The 9294-nt window shown below is 39.7% G+C and overlaps 1 long non-coding RNA gene across 4 annotated transcripts; it reads left to right on the forward strand.

Annotated features, from left to right (window-relative positions):
- Positions 1-302: 302 nt before the first annotated feature.
- Positions 303-1939, forward strand: LOC132042772 (uncharacterized). 4 transcript variants are annotated; one of them, XR_009411573.1, is made up of 3 exons: positions 303-363; positions 454-552; positions 872-1939. It is a non-coding gene; the product is annotated as an uncharacterized LOC132042772 (long non-coding RNA). The 4 variants fall into 4 exon arrangements; XR_009411574.1 differs by having other exon boundaries at positions 895-1939; XR_009411571.1 differs by having other exon boundaries at positions 309-552.
- Positions 1940-9294: the final 7355 nt, after the last annotated feature.

The raw sequence follows: 9294 nt of genomic DNA on the forward strand, positions 1-9294 counted from the left end.
CAATCATTATATATATATATAAATATTAAAAGCTAGGCAAAAGAAGAGCGACGTGGCACCTCTCTTAGACTTGGAAAGGCATTTATCTTTTTTGTCATTGTTTGCCTTTTCCTCTCATTTTTCTAATAAAAATATTAGTTTTACTTTATTCCAACATAAACAATGTAACTGTTGCAACCATAGACATATGCTTACAATGGTTTACATCATGATGGGTCATTAAATTGCATAAATGCCTTATCAGGTGCATAAGTGCCTCGTCTTCCGCTAATTAACAGAACCTGGTGAGAGACGTGGTGGGAAACCGGAGACGTAGTTGAATACATGGAATTTAGTTGTCCTAGCTATGCATCATCTCTAAAGGTAACAGTAATCCCAGTCTATATTAATTGAGTATTAGTCACACTTAACGTTGAAAATTTGGAGATACTCTTACATGTTTTTGCATATCAGGGAGGCCATATTGGACAGTTTGAAGCAAATTCTATAGGATTTGAGAAGGAGAGGAAAGATGTGATTGATCTATAGAAAAGTTTAAGAGTAAACAAAAAGGTTGGTGCGGTGCTCTGCTTTCCCGTTTTTGATGCTTTAATTTATAAGTTACCACTTACCACCTATTTAGCATTCTTATAGATGCTCTTTTGCTCCTTGATTTGCTAGATCTTAGCCCTTCAGAGATAAATTAAATTTGAGAAGATTGTTAAGAGAATCCATGAGGTTGTTGATGGCCTAGAAAAGAGATTTGGATAGAACACTTCTCACATTTATTATGGAGTGACAAATAACTCCAAAGAATTTCAGTAGCACTTATTTAAAGCAATTTTGCATTAAGTTGGCATATATATATTAACAAATAATTTGGCATAGTCAGGCTTAATTTTTTTGGCATATTAGATAGGCTTTGCACTTAACGATGGAGGCTGGAGTGCTTGGTCAAGGACGGGTGGCTCGCACAGATGATCATGGTAAATACATTAGTGTGGTCAAATTTCTCAATCCATGTAAATGGTATGAGCACATTTTTTGTATTCAGATATATATCTTTTTTTTTTGGGTGAATTTATGGGCAGATGTTGGTTATGCAAGGTCGCAACGTAAGCTAGATTAATAACTGTTGATGGGTATGTAAGGTCGCAAGGTAGTTGCTTTAATTTCTTTCTATGAAACCAATGTTTTAACCATCTCAAGTATTTTGTTTTACCACTATTAGTATGATAAATGAGGTATATTGATTTATGTTGATGTGAATGGGTCTCATCTCTAAATATGCTATATATTTTTTGTGCATTATTCCAAAGCTTATAAATCTTATCTCTTCAGTACATATTTGTCCTCCACATTTGTTATTTTCTCTTATTTTGGTGTTAAAGGGGCAACAAAAGGCATGTTGAAACTTTAGGAAAAGAGGCCTTGTATTTTTCAGTTTTCAAAAGTTATCACCTAAGCCTTCTCACTATTTGTTGCCTCTTGAATTCTCATGTAGAATGCTCCTACACTGCAATAATTGGTGGAAGATGCAAATGAATATCTAATAGAGAACATGTCAAGTCACCTCCTCTTTTCAGTTTATTGAAACTATTATTCATTAACTACTTTGTACAAGCCTTAAGTTTCTGCTCGTCACCTACTTATGAGAGATGCATGATGAAGTATTACAAGTATTTTTCATAACATGTTAATACAATACCAAAGGTGCATCTTTGGCTGCTTTTTATAGCTTTGCTTTTCTTTTATCATTTTCCCAGTCAATTGTATTAGCAAGATGGTCAATCACATTATGATTGACTATAAATCACTCCATTTAGCTTTCCAGGAGTTCTAAGCATTGTAGACATTCTGGTGACTACTAAAGACTATGTGTAATATCAAGGTAGATTGTAGTGGATTCGAAGACTTACTCATAGTAGCTATTGTGTTTGATATGGAGTTTCAATAAAATCACTACAGGTTTGCAGCTTAATTTGCCTTTTTGGGAAGAACTAATAGTGTTCTTACTTGGGGTGGTATTGGTATGGCGTTTTTAGACCAGAAACATTTCAACTTTTGAATGACCAAAAAAATCATTCTGGATTGAAATTTTTTAAATTGCTTGGGGAATCACTTCTTAAATCATTAATGTTTGTAGTCGAGTTATATGTATTTGTGAATGATTAGAAGACTGATTGTACTCTCTTCATTCTCAGAGCTTAAGGATGCATGAAGAAACTAGTTTCAGGACAAAGATGAAAAGTAATTGGTATGTTAAAACTCATTGTATGCACCTCGTCAAATCATAGATTCATATATGTACCCTGACATACTATGTGGCTTCTGGTTCACAATTTGATAAGGTTCATTGATATTCTAGTTTGTTACTTTGACTAAGTGCAAAGATATATCGACAAAGCTGTTGTTTTAGTATAGCTGCAATTATAATAGATTGGGATGCTTGGTTAATTTGAATTCATTTATACTCTTTGCAGTTTTTGGAGGCTGAATTTGCAGGTCAAGTTGAAGGTTTTGAAGACATACATTGTCACGACCCGAACTACGGGCCGCGACGGGTATCCGGGGCTAACCACCGAACACCACTCACTTACCTGCTTATTTGCTATTATTCATACTATATGCCCATAATCATATAAAGCGTCTTTTACGAAATACATTAACTTTTATAAACATAAGCCCTTCGCTATCAAAATAATATATACGTGCATATACATACAAGCCATGGGACCGGACTACCCGCGCTCGCGTATCTACGAGCCTCTCTAGAATAGCCGGATATCCGGACGAACACAAATATACGGATATATATATACCAAAAGAGAAATGCGTGGCACTTCCGGAAGATGGAGTGCTCTCAAATCCACTGCCAGCTCCTATGAATGCGGGTCACCTCCCTTTCTACTGTGGGCATGAACACGCGTCCGAAGAAAGGACGTCGGTAAGAATATTGTGCGAGTATGTGAAGCATAAACAATAATGAAGCATCAATAAGCGAGGAGGCATAAAACAAGGAGCAATGCAGAACTCAAGCGAATCATACGGAAGATCATATATATATGCTTACTTACTCTCAAGCTTATCGTCGTCATATCATATGTACATAATCATATATCTTTGCCCGACCATATAGGTGCGGTGTAATAATCAGTAACAATAACATCATCATTGGCCTGCGTCCAGGATATTATCTCATGCCGCCCACTAGTGGTGTCTGCCCATGCCATTTGGCCATGGTGTGTATAGCTAACCGCCTTGGCGGTGACTGCCCGTCCATATAGGCGTGGTGTGATATCATCATATACTTATTATATTACATGCATAGGGACTCTTAGCTATTCATACTTGATCGGGGTGATGTAAGGTCGTGGACCCCCGTTGTCACTATGGAACATTCATACGTGATACGCCTTACTCGCTTGAAGGAACAAGCATGAGGTGAGTGGACATAATGATCAATACCATTTGATTACATATATATATATAGCATCATTAGCTTCTTAGGAGCATCATGTCAAAGGCTATAGTATTTCTAGACTTTAGCTTACTATCATAGTCATCGTATGTCTTATCTCGTATAGCTATTCATGAATGGGGATCTTTACTTTCTTAGAGATAGGAACATTCATAGTAAAGGAGGAAATTCAAGTCATAAGACTCATGCCTTGGAAAGAAAGGACTAGCCTCACATACCTTTGCCGCTTTGCTATTCTATTGCTCGCTTGTGCTCCTTAAATGCACTCGTATACCTTGATGGAATTCATATCGACATTAGCTATATAATCGAGAAAACATGTTCTCTAAGCTATAGAAATTTGGGCAGCACCTCCTTTGTTTATACTACTTTCCGCCATGTTTCGCATCAACTCCCAACATTCATAATAATCATCACAATATCGCTAACAACAATCGTCATTCATTCATACGATTCGCATTTCATAATTCACCTCAATTTCCCATAATTATGAATAAAAATCCATCGTCGCATTATTTCGTATCCAATACTCATTTCATGTTCTATAGGTCATTTATAACACATTTATATCATCAACATATTCATTTCCATGATTCAATTCACTACTAATCACTAATGGCAATATTCATCCATTTAATGACCCATTTGTGGTGCTTTTCTATAATCCATGAATCTCAACGTAACAATACTTCAAATAGCATGTAAGGGTCATGAAACTTACCTTAGACAATAGAGGAACAAGCTTGGAGTGGTGATTCACCCTTAACACCAAAACCCTAGTTCATCTCTCCTTGGATTTCTTGACTTGGATGACTTTTAATGGGTTTCCTTCACTTGATTCTCTTGATTTCTTGTTGTTGATCTTAGATTTCTATGGTTTTCTCATGGATGAATTGTTTGGAACACTCTAGAGGCTTCTTGTGTTGTGGAGAGATGAAGGGGAAATGAAAAATGAAATGAAGAATGGTCCCTTATATAAAATGCAATTCAATCCCGATGGAATTATACGGACCAACATACGGTCCGTATAAAACATATCGACCGTATGTTGGACCGTATAATTGGTCCGTGACTCATGCCATTCGGGGGTCAAATCTACTACTGGACATACGCCGATAGATTTTATACGACGATATGTCCGGCCGTATATTTGCCCGATTCTTCGAGTTTTGTTTCGTCGACTCGTTTGATCTCCGATCCTTATGGAACCTTCTTAACACTTTTTCAACACTTCAATATCATTCGAAGGACGTTATAACTTTTTCTTGGGACATCATTAACTCAATGCTCATAAATCTCGTCCGCACACTAACTTAAGTCTCGCTTCTCTTAACAACTTTCTTTCCTCAAGTCTAATGCCTTTGAAATCCTTAATTAGCATCATCACATACTAGTTCTTACTTGTCCAAACCTCGTATACATCGTACCCCCTCATTAGTCTATCCCTGTATGCTTAAGGGGACATTTTCAAGGTGTAACATTCTTCCCCCCTTTTGGAACATTCGTCCCCGAATGTTAAATCATCGGGGATTCTAGAAAAATTTCGCCAGAGTTTCCCCTATAATATGGCGATACCATCCTGTCACAACAACTCATAATATCATTGCCTCACAGGGCTACAACACAATAGCAATATAGATTGGCCACACACGACCCACATACATAGAAGTAAAGCGTACATACCTTATCACCTCGTCGTCTCATCATAAGCCTCTTCTGGGGGGGTGAAATAAGTGTGGATATGTAGATTTCATTCTCTCTTCGCTTCCCATTTCATCTCTTCTCGAGTGTTATTTCGCCATAAAACTTTAAGCGAAACTAGTTCTTTATTTCGTAGCTTTCGTACTTGTTCATGTCTAATATGGCAATAGGTACTTCTTCATAGGCTAGCTTTTACGTAATCCGAACATCATCTATTGGTACAATCTTTGTGGGATCTCCCACACATTTGCGGAGCATAGAGACGTGAAATACTGGGTGAACTAATTCAAGCTCGGAAGGCAACTCTAATTCATAGGCTACTTGACCCATCTTACGGATAATTTTGTAGGGTCCAATGTATCGAGGACTCAACTTCCCTTTCTTACCAAATCTCATCACCCTTTCATTGGTGATACTTTCAAGAACACCCAATCATTGACTTGAAATTCTAAATCTCGCCGGCGATTATCCGCATAAGATTTTTGGCGACTTTAGGTTGTCAATAATCGATCTCGGATCACCTTGACTTTTTCTCGCTTCTCTGAATCAATTCGGGGCCTATTAATTGTACTTCTCCGACATCAAACCATCCAATTGGAGATCTACATTTCCTTCCATATAATGCTTCATACGGAGCCATTTGGATACTGGAATGATAACTATTGTTGTAGGCAAATTCGATTAGGGGTAAGTGGTCATCCCAACTACCACCGAAATCTAAAACACATGCTCTTAGCATATCTTCCAAGGTCTGAATAGTACGCTCGGCACCGTAGTCGGTCCGTGGATGGAATCTTGACCGAACTTCACTTGAGTACTAGACCTTCTTGGAAGGATTTCCGAACTTAGCTGTAAATTGTGCTCCTCTGTCTGTGATGATAGATATTGGAATACCGTGAAGCCTTACAATCTCCTTAAGGTATAACCTGGCATAATCTTCAGCTGAGTATGTAGTCCTGACTGGGGAGAAAATGAGCGCTTTTGTGAGTCTGTCTACGATCACCCATATAGAATCATACTTGCCTCGGGAGCGGGGCAATCCTACAATAAAATCCATATTGATCACCTCCCATTTCCACGTAGGAATTTCCATTGCTTGTAATAACCCTCCTGGCTTCTGATGCTCTATCTTCACTTGCTGACAATTTGAACACTGGGCTACAAATTTTGCTATGTCTCTTTTCATGCCATCCCACCAATAAATCAATTTAAGATCATGATACATCTTTGTCGTTCTTGGATGAATAGAATACCGAGAGTAGTGAGCTTCTTCTAGAATTCGGCGGTGTAGCTCCGCCACATCCGGAACACATAATCTATTCTGGTACCTGAGAACCCCATCTACCGAGACTTCAAACGGCGACTTTTCTTTTGGAAATTTCACACCTTCATAATACTTCAATTTGGGATCCTCGTATTGACGCTCTTTTATCTCTGCATCCAAGGATGAAACAGTGGGATTGTTAATACCGACTCCTGCACTGCCCGAATCAATTATGCGTACTCCAAGGTTAGCTAGCTGATGGAGCTCACGAATCATTTCTTTCTTCTCCGAGGGCACTTCACATAAGCTACTCATTGATCGGCGGCTAAGCGCATCCGCTACTACATTTGCCTTTCCGGGGTGGTATAAAATATCAACATCGTAATCCTTCAGTAATTCTAACCACCGCCTCTGTCGCAGATTCAACTCCTTCTGATTGAAAATATACTGAAGGCTCTTGTGATCTGTATAAATATCAACATGCACACCGTACAAGTAGTGTCTCCACATTTTCAATGCATGAATAACTGCGGCCAATTCTAGATCATGAGTTGGGTAATTCTTTTCATGTTTTCGCAGCTGCCTCGAAGCATATGCAATGACTTTTCCATGCTGCATTAACACACACCCTAGTCCAACTCCGGAAGCATCACAATATACAACATAGCCATCCGGCCCTTCTGGAAGTGTTAAAACTGGAGCTGAGGTCAATCTGCCTTTAACTCTTGGAAGCTACGCTGCTGTGCGTCATTCCACCGAAACTTTCTTTGACCCGGGTTAGCTTCGTCAATGGAAATTTCGAGATGGATGAAAAGCCCTCTACGAATCTTCGCGTAGTAGCACAATCCCGTAAAACTACGAACTCGTAGGCGTCGTAGCCTTGGCCACGTCTTCGCACCGTCTATTTTACGGGTATCAACTCTAATGCCATCATCCGAAATCACATGGCCTAGAAATGCCCACGAATTTAGCCAAAACTCGCACTTTGAAAATTTAGCATACAACTCCCGGTGCGGAGAATTCCAAGAACAATTCGCAAGTGATGCGTGTTCCGATTTCGCGAGAATACACCAAAATGTCATCAATGAAGACTATCACAAATAGATCCAAGAGAGGCCTAAATACACTATTCATTAAGTTCATAAACACTGTCGGTGCATTAGTTAGTCCAAATGACATTACTCGGAATTCATAATGGCCATATCTTGTTCTAAAAGCTGTCTTGGGAATATCTTCTTCTCTCACTCGCACTTGATGATAACCTGACCTCAAATCTATCTTTGAAAACCACTTGGCACCCTGAAGCTGATCAAATAAATCATCGATTCGTGGGAGAGGATACCTGTTCTTTATCGTCACTTTATTCACCGTCTATAATCGATATACACATTCGTAGGGAGCCATCCTTCTTCCTCACAAATAAAGCGGCGCTCCCCACGGAGATGTCATTTGGTCGAATAAACCCCTTGTCAAGCAAATCTTTCGGTTGGGCCTTTAACTCCTTTGTTACGGAGCTATCCGATAAGGAGGAATAGAAATGGGTTTAGTATCCGTGAACACATCAATGGCGAAGTCAATTTCTCTTTTACGGAGGAAGGCACGGAAGTTCATCGGGAAATACGTCCGGAACTCATTTACTACGGAGACAGTCGGAAAGTAGGGGACTACGTCTCGTATCGTGAACTCGAACTAAATGATAAATATAGCCTTTAGCTATCATCTTTCTTGCCTTGAGATAGGAAATAAACCACCCTTTGGAGTTTGTATTACCCTTCCATTCAAGCACGGGCTCTTGAATTGGAACCGAACTAATTTCATGCGACAATCAACGTTGGCATAGCGGAGGCCAACCAATCCATACCCATTATAATATCGAAATCTAACATTTCAAGCTCAACTAGATCGACCTTGGTCCGACGACCACATATCACAATTATACAATCTTTATATACTTGCTTAGCTATTACGGGATCACCAACCGGAGTGGATACCTCAAAAGGTTTGATCGGCTCGGGTTTCACCCTAATGCGACTTGCAACATATGGAGTAATATACGATAACGTAGATCCCGGATCTATCAATGCATACACATCATAAGAGAGCACAGTCATATACCTGTAACTACATCTGGAGAGGACTCAAGATCTTTGTCACACCCTGATTTCGCTAGGGTGTGATGGGCACCCGACCCCACATTCGGAGCCGAGCGAACCCACTGACTCGTATTACATACATAAACTTCCGGACTCTTAGTTAGGCAAAAATGACAAGTACAATAAATATTTTTGGAGACACTCTTTTGTAATTTACAAATCAGCGGAGAGTACGCAATCATAGGGAATCTACTACAAAATACGAGAATGACATGTCGAGGTGACGGAGCCGTCCAGACTAACATTCAGAACCCACAACTCTGTCTGCAAAGTCTCTAACAAACAGTCAGAACACATATCAGGCATAATCTGACACGGCAGCACTCCAGGAGCAAATGGAGCTTGCCAACGCCGCTGGAACATCTCCTACAAAGGCCCGTACTCATCTGGGTGTACCTGCGCGGCATGAAACGCAGCCCCCGAAGAACAGGGGGTCAGTACGGAATATGTACTGAGTATGTAAAGCATAGAGACCAACAAACAGAATTATAACTAAACAGAATATACAGAACATAAAAGTAATGACCGGAGTATCAGAAATGCTTACTCATAAAACATAAACAGATGCATAGCAGAAAACATGCCATAGCCGGCCCCCATCATGGGACTCGGCGAACAGAAAGTGGTCGCCCCCTGACGCTGGTGCCACAACAAATCATATCAAATCAGAAATGCGCGCATATCATAGCATATACATGGACCATCCCACAACCCAT

This window comes from Lycium ferocissimum, unplaced genomic scaffold (genome assembly GCF_029784015.1).
Source record: "Lycium ferocissimum isolate CSIRO_LF1 unplaced genomic scaffold, AGI_CSIRO_Lferr_CH_V1 ctg17834, whole genome shotgun sequence".
NCBI classification, from domain to species: Eukaryota; Viridiplantae; Streptophyta; class Magnoliopsida; order Solanales; family Solanaceae; genus Lycium; species Lycium ferocissimum.